This window comes from Coturnix japonica, chromosome 11, assembly GCF_054131305.1.
Source record: "Coturnix japonica strain WE chromosome 11, WE-NBRP24, whole genome shotgun sequence".
Lineage (NCBI taxonomy): Eukaryota > Metazoa > Chordata > Aves > Galliformes > Phasianidae > Coturnix > Coturnix japonica.
In genome coordinates this window covers 26632501-26645490 of record NC_140673.1, presented here as the reverse complement: position 1 = coordinate 26645490, position 12990 = coordinate 26632501, and positions in this window count along the sequence as shown.

Genomic DNA, 12990 nt, shown 5'->3' with positions numbered 1-12990 from the left:
GCATCTCTCAGTCCCCACCCTTAAAATATGTGTGAGAGGGAGCGGGGGGAGACCCTTCCGTCAGTCAGAACTTCAAAGATCCTCTCCCCCTTCGGGCAGCAGCCTGCACAAATGATAAACCTTGCTGTAAGATCAGCAGAGCTGGGCCCTGCCAAATCCATTTGGGGAGAGAAGCTCAGTGAAAAGAACTTGTCATTCCTTCCCCGCCCTTCCGTTTCACTTGAAACTTTGCAGCCCAGAAGTGCTGTGGTGGATCACAGCTCCAACAGGAGAGATTCCCCAAGGAGAGAGGGGAAAATAATAACCCAAACCTCTGGACATCTTGTGTTATCGCATGTACCAAGACATGCAAAATGCAGCAAAGTAGGGCAAATCTCAAGCAGGTAGCCCCAATCTGCAGTGCTGGAGCTCTCAGCTGGAGTCCTACACTGAGATCATTGCAGTAAATGCCGTGGCCTGAGACATGCTGAGCTCTGCAGTTGGTAGGAAAGATCTCTGTCTGCTGAAGGTACACGCAGAAGATATGTTGCTTAATGGGCAATAAATAACAAGGGGAGGTATTTAATCAAGTGTGCTGGGAAATACTGCTCTTGCAAAACGATGTGCATGTCCGAGATACAGCGAATGCTCCCAGGGTCAGAAGGGAAGGGTGAAGAGCTGCGCAGTGGGGCTGCTGAGCTTCATCCCTGTGCTTGCAGGACTCGTGCAGGATTCCAGCCACAATGTCCCCTGTCCCAGCAGCCTTTCTTACCTAAACTCTCTATAAGAATTTGCATATTTCATAAATCTGTCAGTTTTGCCTGGGAGTCTGCTATGGGGATTTTAGCATTCCCCACAACGCTCCATTTTAATGCGGTGACATTCTGAAGGCTGGGCGTCGTAACCTCTCCATTACATCTCTGACACAATGAAGTGTCTCCTAAATAAAATAATTCAGCAGGATCGATCCACTGAACTTCAGGGTGCACCTTTTCAATTATTTTATTTAAAGATGGAAGCGTTTTGTGCATATTGAGCACAGGCTTCATGGGAAAGGGAGAGAATGCTGAAAACGGACCCGTGATTTCAGCACGACCGCGAACTTCAGGCCGCTGTTTCCAGGCTTCTTCTCTGTTGTATGTAAAACATTAACATTCTACACATTGTTCCAAAGGATTTGTTTTATAAATGCCCCCAGCTCGACCTTCAGAACTGTCTGTTTGAATCTGAGCAGAAGCGCGCTGGTCAGAACTCAAAAAAATTATAGCACAGGCAGCGGGTTTTTTAATTGAGGCATGCCAAATACCAAAGGCAGATGCTTTTTCATTCTGTAGCTCCTGGATACGCATTCTACTTTTTGGTTTCAAGGACAAAGGAAACACTTATCCAATTAGATGAGGCATGAGATTGTGACATACGGGCTCTTTCCTTAAATAAAAAAAAAATGTTGGAAAAAGATATTTGACCCTAAGTCAATAAGTGCTATTAAAATAATGAATACTCCATAAATCCAACCGTACATGCAGCTCGTATTAAGCGCTGTTCTGTTTTTGTTGCTAAGAGAGCTGTGAGACTGCCTGGGATAAAGCCCCGCACAAGTTTCTTGTCCAAATCGCATTTTAAAGGCCTTACTTTTAAAATAGGATATACAAAAGTGTAAGCCAATTAAATTGCCAGGCAGACTTTTGCCATCTTCTCACGTTTGACATCTCTATCAAGGCAGCTGGATGATACCAAACGCGGTGCTGTTGTCAGAGCTGCTGAATTTCCCCCGCGCACTCAGAATGATTCTCTTGCTCTTCTTAAAGCATTCATAGAAGCCAAATTTTTTAATAGCAGTGTGGTTTGCCCAGTGTAGCACTGCTTCTGGGTGGCATCAAGAGGGAATGGTCAATGGTTTGGATGGATCCCACCTGAAGTATGCAAGGAGCATCCCATGCCTTTGCGGTAAGGGAGACGCATTCAGGTCTGTGCCATTCAGCCCCTTTTCACCAAGATGAGCAACAGCTGTGCTCCAAAATAATTACAGCTCTCCTGAGGTTGTGCCATCCCTGGAGGTGCCCAAGGTCACGGATGGGGCCCTGGGCAGCCTGAGCTGGTGGGTGGCTGCCCTGCCCATGACAGAGGTTGAAACCAGGTGGGCTTTAATGCCACTTCCAACCCAACCATGCTGTGATTCTCTGATTCTGGTTTGAGCTTCAGTGTTTGTTGTATTCTTCAGTTATTGAACTGCTGACCAATAATTGCAGTGATGCTCTGATCCTCCAGAAGAGTGAGGAGCCATCTCTATTCTGTTTGTGGCTCATGAAGTTTGCTTTGCTGACATGAATAAAATTCATGCCATCAAAGGTGCTCGATGGACTTGAGTCTCAGGTGCTGGGAATTAACATTGCCCACTGAAATTACTGACATTGGTTCACAAACTGAAAGCAAAGTATGTAATCAAACTGGGTTTGGGCAGAGTGATACTGAAACAAGTGGGAGTGACTGTAAAAATCACTGTTGTTCCCCTGGCCAAGTCCAGATGCCATTTTGATTTCTCTCCACTTTAATTGCTGTATCTGGCCCATTGCTGCGTTCCTCCTGCCATGAGCTCCTGAGGAACTATTAGCTGTATGTGCTGTCTAACAGAGCTCCTCACCATGATATTCTGGTGCAATTCAACATGCTCAGGCCCCATTCAGCCCCACTGAGGAGCAGCAAAATCCACCTGGCCCTCTGCCTTTCTCCAGTCTCCTCACCCAGACAAAAGTCACCACAATCATCTCCACCTGAGCAGCCATTGCAAGCAATGCCACCTCCCCTATGAGCCAACCCCTCCTGCAATCACCTCCCCATTGCTTTTGAGGGAGCTTTCACAGAGCTCCCTATTTCTGCATCTCATACACCCATAAAAACCAACCAGAATACAGCAAGGTGAGGAAGAAAGTCCATGAATTTTCAGCACATTGGTATTTCCATCACAATTTACATTACTTTCATGGCTGTACCCCTAGATCATCAGGAGCAATAAATACCCTGCACAAAGCTCAGATTGCGACGGATGGGAGAGGAAGCAGCGCCCTGAAAGGTGTCACATTCTAGAAACCTGACCCAGGAAGCACGATCCACAATTAACAAGATGGGTAAAGGAGTTGTTGGGTCTTAGCAAAGCCCTCTGATTATCATAAAGCAGAAACAGGTGCCAAGCAGTTCTAAAGCATCCCATGTATCATCAATGATTTTGCTGTTGATATTAAGAATTCAAAGGGGTGCTATTAGCATTCTGGGCAGTGAGGGAGCAGATCTATAGCATGCCTCTCAATAAATACAACGCTGCAGTAAACTTCTTTAGCACTTTGCAATTCACATCTGATCTCTGCTGACCTTTTTTTTCTCCTAATTAAACCTTTAGGTTGCAAATGAGCCATTTCCTACTTAAAAGCAGAATATGGCAAAGGAGGAAATCTTACCCACAACTTACAAGAGTGGCTGTTGACTTCACCTCTGTCACAATTTTTTCTAACTGATCCCAACTTGAACATAATTGGGCCAACAACTTTTTCCTAGGTGAACACACCTGAAACAGCACTTGGAGTGAGAAAGGATGGGGATTATCTGGGATGAGTGTGCAGCAAAGCACTGAGCTGCAGCCCACGGGAGATCAGATGTACTTTGGGCTGCCCCATGTCCAGCATCTGCACATCCTGCTGAGTCCCTGCCCCTTTCCTATGCACTCACTACCACATCACCAACAGAGATATTGAACAGAATCTCAGTACTCACCCTTGAGAAGCAACACGCATCACCAGCCTTCCCTTGTCCTGGTGCTGTTGGCTGCAACCTTCAGAGAAAGCCTCCATTAAGGCAGCCAGCTCTGCTATAAAGCCTTTCCCCACCCACCTGTGGCAATCAGGAGCCCATAGGATACAGCTGATGGCTCCAGCAGATCTCCAGCTGGTGCTCCTCAGGGCTGTGCTGTGGTGTAGTGGGTTTTTTTTCCTCCCACAAGGTACTTGGAGGCTTTTTCCATGCAAGCCCCATGCCTGCTGGCAGCCCTGCAAGCTGCAGCTGAATATCTCCAGCAAAGAGCAAAACACTGTTGTGCTGTTAGGAACCTGAGCAAGGAGTTGTGCCCGTCCGTCATTTCATCACCCCACACCTCTTCCCTTGGTAACACCAAGGAGCACTGGGCAATTTGCAGAGCTGCTCTTCCCACACACCTGTGTTGTTCAGCCAGAGCAGCAGACAGACAGACAGACAGACAGCCTGAGTCCCACATGTCTGATCCATTTACAAATAAAACATCCCCAAAATGCAATGGTAAGGCTGCAAAGGAGGGCACCTGCACAGTGACGTGAGATCTCTACCAGGTAAGCATCCCAGATAGGGAAATGCTGGCAAAAGAGACCAAAAGAGCCTGGGGTGGCTCAGGTGGTGGTGAGGGAGCGGGGGGCTCGTGGCAAGATGTGCGTGTAGGAGCTTGGTGCTGTTAATCGTGTTCTGTTCATAAGAGGTGAATCCCCTCACGGAGAAACCTTTCAGCTCCCTTGGGCTGCAGCGAGGGCTCCCTGTGGATGGGATGGGACAGAAGCCCCCCAGCCACAAACCTGAGGTCACCGTGACCCCATCGGGTCCCCATGTGAGCCCCGGTGCCCCCCGCCCAGCCCCGGACACCGCGCCGCAGAGCGGCACAGCCCGGTTCATCGGCTCAGGAGGGCAAAAGCGATTAACGGGAAATCAATGGGAATAAAACGCTCCCTCCTGCCGCAGTACACAATTCACCGCCGCCGACAGCCGTCCCCGCACTGCAGGGAAACGCGCCGCAGCGCCGGGCAGCGACTGGGGCCGGGGATGCTGCAACTCTGCAGGCAAACCAAGGGCGAGACGCTGCCGCGGCCATCCCCGATCTCATAAAGCCATAAAAGTTTTGCAGAGGCTCCGCCGCCCCTCAGCCACGTGAGCGACGTGGGGAGAGGAATATTCTCCTCCTTCCATTAGCTCCTTTCAAACGGGATGGAAAGAAAGAAGGGGGGAGTTATGGGGGGGGAAATTCCCCAGCAATATCCAGCGAAAGGACAAAATAATGAGAAAGCCATGAATCATGTTGCTTTTCTGGACTTCCATACAAAAGGCCTTGTTCTCCCGGAGAGCCGCCGGCAGCGCGTTTGTGGCACTAAATAAAAAGTATCCTTGGGGGGAAAAGAATCTGCTGCAAAGTAATTTAATTCTGGCCGGCTTGCTGGATCGAGCCCCTGTTTGCTAGAAAAGTGGGTGAAATGTGCAGCTTAATGGAGTATCAGGCTGTGTGATGGTGGGTGTGGGGGTCCTGCAGTGTAGGATGCGGTGCGGGAGCTGCTGGGGGCTGATACCATATAAAACCCATAACAAATTAAGAAATGGATATGTTATTAAATGAGTAGCCAAGATGAGTTCAGACACAGCTTTGGGACAGTCAGCTCTGGGACAGGCTGAAGGACCAGGCCCATGATGAGTGCTTTATGGCCAAGACCTGGTTCCATGTCTCCCAACATGGCTGACGTTCACACAGTGCTGGTTGCTGGTGCTGCCCGGTTGCTCCAGCACATTCTCTGTTTGCAGATCACAGAACCACAGGGGCTGGGAAGGACTTTTGCACTCCCCCAGTCCAACCTCACTACAGCAGCTCCCTGCAGCAGCTGCACAGGAACACATCCAGGTGGGTTTGGATCTCTCCAAAGAAGAGAAGAACTGCTGACCAACCCTTGGTCAACCACTGGTCAACCACTGGCCAGCCACAGCACCCAGGGTTGTGTTATGGTGGTGCTGGCCCTTTGCTGACTCCCTGTGCCGCTGGCCTGCAGCAGAGCTGGGCTCCGGCCCCGCTGGCATTGGCTGCAGACAGCACCAAATGCTGCGTGTCGTTCATCTGGCACATTTTAGCTGTAATTGCAACAGCCTGAACTACCACACGTTTTCTATGTGCTGATATTTCATGACATTTTATGTACATAATCTGCATATGTTATTTTTAGAAAACTTTCTCTCTGGGACAGCCTCATGTGCTCCACATCTTGTTTCCATGAGCATGTGCTGCAATTGGGAGCTTTTGGATTTTTTCCCCTTCTTTTCCCCCTGTCAGAATCATTTTCTGACTCGCAGAAGCGTCGCACAGAACACAATATTTTCCTTTCTTTTCACGAGCCTGCTTTAGAGAGAATAATAATAATAGAAACAAGGCGAGCTAAGCAGGCCTCGTTCCTATTTCTGTGGCACTGGGGCTGAGCTCTCACCCTGGAGAAGACCCTCTGGGAATGTGGGAATCAGGCTGCAGACACCAGGCTGTCTGTCTGAACAACACAGGTGTGTGGGAAGAGCAGCTCTGAGAGCTGCCAAATCCCCCGGTGCTCCTTGGTGTCACCAAGGGAGGAGGTACGGGGTGGTGAAATGATGGACGGGCACAGCTCCTTGCTGAGGTTCCTCAGGGCTGAATGACTGCAGCACTGGTATCCCAAAGGCAGCATTAATGCAGTAATAAAGAAGAGCAAAGCAGCACGGGGCTGGGGTGGCTCAGTGGGATTCTTGGGTGGAAACGGCCTCAATCCTGTGTGGAAATGACATAATTTTGGGGGCATTTTAGGATCAAGACAATGCTTTGGTCTTTGCTGTCCAGGGAAGTTTTTGTGCAATAGATACATAGCCCTTGTGGTGGAAAACCTCTGAAAATTAGGTCTGTTTTATGTGTTTGGTAGAGAAAACTTCCCTAAGATGACATTGTTTTGTCAAAGTGAAGGCATTTGTGGAAGCTTGCTGGTTTAAGCACAACTGGTGGCCCAGTGAGGGTAGGGTGCCATCCAGAAGGATCTGGAGAGGTGGGCCAAAGGAGTTCAAAGGGGCCAAGTGCGAGGTGCTACAACATGGTCGGGGCAATCCCAAGCACAAATGCAGGCTGGGTGATGAGTGGATGGAGAGCTGCACTGAGGAGAAGCCCCGAAGGCCTGGAGGAGGCCACAAGGATGGTCAGAGGGCTGGAGGTGTGGAGGCAGGCTGAGAGAGGTGGGTTGTTTAGCCAGAGGGCGGCTCTGGGGAACCCTCACTGTTGCAGCACCAAAAGGTGCCTACAGAAAAGTTGAAGGGGACACTTTGTCAGTGAACATGGGGGCAAGAGTAAAAGGGTAAAGTAAAAGGGTAGATTTAGATTGGATGCCAGGATGAAATTCTTCCCATTAGGGCAGCGAGGTCCAGGCACTGCTGCCCGGAGCAGTGTGGATGCCCCATCCCTTGTGGTGCCCAAGGGCTTTGGGCACCTGAACCTATGCCAGGGGTTGGGACTGAATGAGTTTTAGGATTTCTTCTGACCCAAACCAGTCTGTGGTTTTAGGGTTCTAGAGCCCTAGCGGATATGGGGCAGTTATCCAAAGGCAGTCGAACTAGGTGCTAAACTGGGGGTGTTCTTTGGCCCTGCAGTGCTATGGTGGGGAGGAGCAATGCCCTGCACTCCAGGCCTGCGTGGTGAAGCGTGGCCAGGATGCTTTCAGCCCTGCAGATCTGCTGAACGATCACTTGAAGCAGCTCGAGCCCTTCTTCAGAGCCCGCTTCGAGTCCTGATGAAGAAATAAAATAAACATTTGGTAACACACGCAGCATATGGTTATTGTTTGCTGCAAGGACAGGGGAAAACATTACTCCACAACGTGGCAAAAAGGCTGCAGCTGCAATATCGCGTTACAGTGCTGTGCTTTATTCAATAAGGGCTGGGGCTGTGCAGCGGAGCTCCCCCCAGGGCGGTTGGGGGCCCCGGGCCGCCGTGCTGCGGCGGCGGGCATGTGCCGTTCGTTAGCGCTGGAATCTGGTTTCAATTCGGTCGCTTCAGATTGTATTTTCACAGTGACTCATTAGTCACCCAATGTTGACAAGCAGTTGTAAGGGTGCCATCTCCCTCATTGTTTATAGGCAAGTGCAGCGCCCAAAATGATTTATTTGGGCTTTAATTAAAATTTGCGGAGAGAGCAGTGATTTTTAGCAGCGCCGTTTCTAATTTGTGGTCTTGGGGAAAGGAAAAAATAAAAAATAGGAATCAATAACCTCACCCCATTGGTGTGCTCATCATCAGCTGGGGCACTGGGCCGCCCTGGAACCCCTGCATGGCACTGGGATGGGTCCAGCACTGCCCTGCGGTGGGGCTGGCACTGTGGCCATGGGGCACTGCGCACCTCTGGGGAAGGAAAACAGGCAAAAATGGAAGCATGGGGCTTTGCTTTGTGGTGAGGCCAGCCTCTGTGATGGCGCCTGCATGCAGCAAAGCAATAGATGTTGCCATTAACTTATTTATGACTCTGAGAAGAAAGCAGAGGAAGGACTAGTGGCTGCAGCTGAAAGAGCTTCGGGGTCACTGCTGAATGCCCCTTGCCCATCCCCAAAGTGCCCCATGTACTGTCTGAAGGGACACCTCCATGTGGCACCAGGTGTGTTTCTGCACGTTGCAATGATGTTCTCTGTGAATTATGAAAGTTGGGAGTGTTTCTTGGCCTAATACCACGGCTCAGAGAAATCCCTGCTATTACCTGATGTAAATATATATTAATTAAAGCACTTTGGAAATGCAGAGTATTGACCTAACAGGCCATAATGGCTCTTCTTGTGCAATTATAATCTATCATCCCAATGCATGTTTAGGGCGCTGGTTTTCAGGAGGTGCGTTATTGACCTGCTGCTCCTGGTGGTTTCCTCCTGCTCCATGAACCTTTCCACGGTGTGGGGCTGCTGTGCAGATGTTTGTGTTCTTCCCCCATCCTGGGAAGCAACTGGGGTCCAGATGGGTGTTCATAATGAAGATGACAAAGGTGATTCAATGCATCCTGCCCCCACCTTGCCCATGGCAAGCGTTGGAATGGGATGGACCTTGAGGTTTCTTCCAACCCATCCTTTCTAAGACTCTATCAAGCAGAGGGAGGTATAAAACCCACCCTCCTGGTGTCAAAAACAGAGATTGGGGATGAACAGGAACGTGTGTTCAGAAGGTGGAGAGAGGATTTATTTCCACAGCTGGGCTTAGAAAGCCACATCCCCATCAGTGGCAGAGGCTTCACACCACGCTGGGGACCAGAGGCTGGCACAAGAGCTTTGAGACCGTGCTGGGGAGAACCAAAGCACTTTGTTGGCTTTTGTGTGACTTAAGGTCAAAAAGCTGTGGCCAAAAGCCTCCCACCTGCCCTGGGCTGCAGAGAAATGTGGGCTGAGCCTGCTGCTTCTTTCCCACTGGGGACACCGGGAGCAAAATGTTTATCTGTAAAGGAAAAACTTTGTGCTTTCCAGTGGTGGAAACCCTTTTCAAATGAAGCACCCTTCTCCTGGGACTTACACCTTCTAATTTAATTTTCCCCTAAATCAAACAGTGTATTAATCCCCGATAGAAAACATGTTCCAGTTGCACAAACAATATTTAAATGGTATAATAGGGACATCTTTTATAAATACTTCTAACAAATCCTGAGAAAAAAAAACCCAATGAGTGTGTGGGCTATAATTAATAGAAATGCCAAGTGCCAGCTAACCAGGAAAACTCCAACATCATAAATCTGCCCCGAGCTTTCTCACACATGCTGATGGATGGGTACTCGGAGCTTAAATATTTAACAATCAATAATTCAAATACCTTTCCTACCCTATTAAATTTGTCACGTTTATAAATAAATGCAATGTTTAGCTGAGTTTTCTGTAAAACTCGTGCATCTCCCCCCAGTAGCAGATTGGAGCATTTTGGAAGATGGGAGGAGATGAGCACCCAAGGGGACGTGCAGCACTGCTCACCCTCCTGCCCACAGCCAGGTGCCACCACCTGAATTCCCATCCACTGCACCCCAGATTTGTGCCATTGGCTGTGTTGCATCCTCTCCCCACAGCACACAGCGGTTGAGCTCATTTTCGGATATTTCCCATACAGTTGGTTATAGTTTTTGCACATGGCAGCCCAATTAACAAGGGGGAAAAAGAAAGAAAAAAAGAAAAAGACAAAAAAAAAAGACAAAAAAAAAGACACCAGGTTATGAAATTTCTGTGGGGTAATAATGAACAATAGGGAAAAAGATTAAACCCCATATAACAAAATAGTTGGCTGCGTCTCCATTCTAATAGGTTTGGATAATGCAATATGCAGGCAGGTATGATGTCGTATGAATCACATTTATAGGAACATTTTCCAATTTCTTTACTGCCTAAGGCAGGGAGTTGCCATTCATTTCTCACAGATTAATATTTCTTTGTCAAAAAAGGTGCGTTATGGTCGGTGCTCGTGAGTGGTTTGTGTCCCAGGTGAGCGGGATTTGTGCCGGGGCAGGTTTGGTTTTGCGAGCACCGTGAGTTTTGCTCCTTGGTTGTGCCCCAGTGGCTGCATGCAGCCCAGGACCAGGCCCAGCACAAGTGACCGTAAGCAGAAGGTGCAGTCAGCCCCTGAGAAAGGAGTGAGCTTGGGTTGGGCCTGAATCATAGCTCTGATTTCCCTCTGCCTCTAGGAAGGGAAGAGAAGGATGGGAACAAATGTGCAGGTCCAACATTGGTAAGCACAAAGCCATCCCTCGGCCAAAAATAATAATAACAAAAACATTGCACGTTGCTTGTTTTCAGCTCACCTCCCTATTTCTGATGTGTGGGGAGCTGAGGAGGACTGCATGGTTCATCTTGGATCAGCTGGGTGCCAAACCCAGGGACCAGGAGAACCAGTGCAGCAATGATGGAGAACCTGCAGTGGTTTCTTTCCCCTGAGCACCCACTGTGCCTGCAGGATGTCCCACAATTAAAGGAAGGATATAAAGTACCAATAAAGCTGCCCACACACAAGGGAGGTGCGGGGCACTGAGGGCCCTGGGCCCTGCACCGTGGGAGCATGCGTCGCCGTTGCATAAATCTCAGTCGCGAATTTATTGCCATAATTTATCAGCTCATGTTGCTGAATGGCCAAGTAGTTAATTTTGAAATGAAGTGGTGCTATTTTCATTAATACCCTTGTGCTAACTACCTATCAAAACACTCAGAGGCAATTAATACCATGTTGCTGAAGGACCGAACCAATAAATATTTCCAGTCTCAGCTTGTCTGTGGGAGATGAAAGGCATCAGACGATCCCTCTGCTGTGCTCACACCCCCCAGCCTTTCCCCTTCCATGCCACTGGGCTCTCTTACATTTAAGGAAGAGATCAGTAGGAAGATTTGCTGCCGATATCAGTTTAATAGGGCCCCTCTTTTGTGACGTGTAAGCAGTCCCTTTGGGATATCTTTGTGATAAGTAAGGAAAATTTCTGAAGATTATACAGCATCGATAACAAAAAAGTCGGGCAGAACCTGATTTGGGGAAGGAGAGGTGGAAGCGCCGTATGAATGCTTTCTCTGTCTGCCTCTGTGCCATGCAGGGGGGAGAAACATGGGCTGCCATTTGTAGCCAGTTGGAGCCTGAAGCCTGTATTTCTTCCATTAGTGAAAACTCAAATGGTGGCAAATGAAACCTCTTGTGTATTTGTGAGTCCCACCCGTGTTGCCTGCTAAGGGTGTGTTTCTCACCATGCCCAGCACGCACCCACATCCAAGGTTGAATAATAGGGGAAATTTCTTCTCCAAAGACAAGTCAGGCACTGGCACAGCTGCCTGGGGTGTGGTGGGGTCACTGTCCCTGGGGGTGTTCCAGAGCTGTGTGGATGTGGCTTTTGGGGACATTGCTTGGCACCGTCCCAGCTCCTTCCTTCAGCCCTGGGATGTGCCTCCTGTCCTAATGCTGCACAGAGCTGCTGGCTGGGACAGGGCAAGGCGCAGTGAGGGGCACCAAGGGGACCGCAAAGGACAGTGACATTAAATCTGTGCAAGGCCCAAATCTCCCGTCTTGTTCATGTAGCCCAGACTAAAATCAGGTGGAAGCATCAGAAAAGAAATACCGGCACTTTGTGAGCTGCTGGTATCAGAAAGCACTGAGTGTCCCCAAAAGAGAATGGAAGAGCTGCCCAGTGCTGGGCTGTGTGCCTTGGTGTTCCCTTCCCCTGCTCTTGCAGAGCTGCCCATCAGCCCCGCTGCTGCCTTTTAAGCAGAGAACGGTCAGGATTGCTTACATGCAAGAAATTACTTTCTCCAAATGTTAATTTCTGCACCCATCTCTTAAAGAAAAGGTGTCACATGATGACAGATTCGAAGTGCAGTAAACTATTTTCTGCCCAACACCGGCAGAAGTCTTGCAGGGAGGTGCCACGATGGGCCAAGCGCGGCCGCCCAGCTGAGCTTTAGGAGCAGGGTGACATCCCCCACTCCACTCCACTGCACCCAGAGATATATGCACAATGAATTAATCTCAGTTAATTGTTAGGAGGTGCAGCCAGGTCTGGGTTCAGTGCTGATGGGTTCCGCCATCGACCCGCAGCCACAATCTGAGGCCCCTGCAGCATGGAGACGCACCAGCCCCGTGTTCGCGCCCGAGCCCTGTGCGAAGGAAATAAAAACACGGCCCAGTAGCATTAGCAATTTTTTATTTTCCTTTTTTGTTGCATAGGAAATGCAGTACTTGCTTCCAGTAATTGTATTGTAATGTGAGAAGGTGGTAGCACTAATGGTTGAATACAAGAGTTAAACTAATCCACACCAGCTCAAAAAACCTGCGGAGACTTAGTTGAATAAGAATGGATGCCCACAGTGATTCTCAACCAATTACAATTTTTTTTTTTTCACAGAACACAGTAAAACTAAAATGGTAACTATGAGAGTCAATACAAGTATACTAGAGGCACGAGGGGCCTGACTCATAAAAAAAATGAACACGACATGGTATTAACACGGGTGTCAAGTGAATTTGCAGCAGATCTTTCCCGCGGCCAGTGGAAATTTTAGTGCCCCGGATTGAAAAGTGACACCGAGGGACTCAGCTGGACCAAGCTCAGAAAGCGGCCGGGGCTGGGGCCAAGCTCAGCCATGGGGGAAACCGTGGAGCCACCCAACGTGGGGACTGCTCCTGGGCGCCGTTCCCAAAGCCAGGAACCCTGCAGCCTTCCCCCAGGGGCCGCCCGCAGTAGCGAGGCAGGT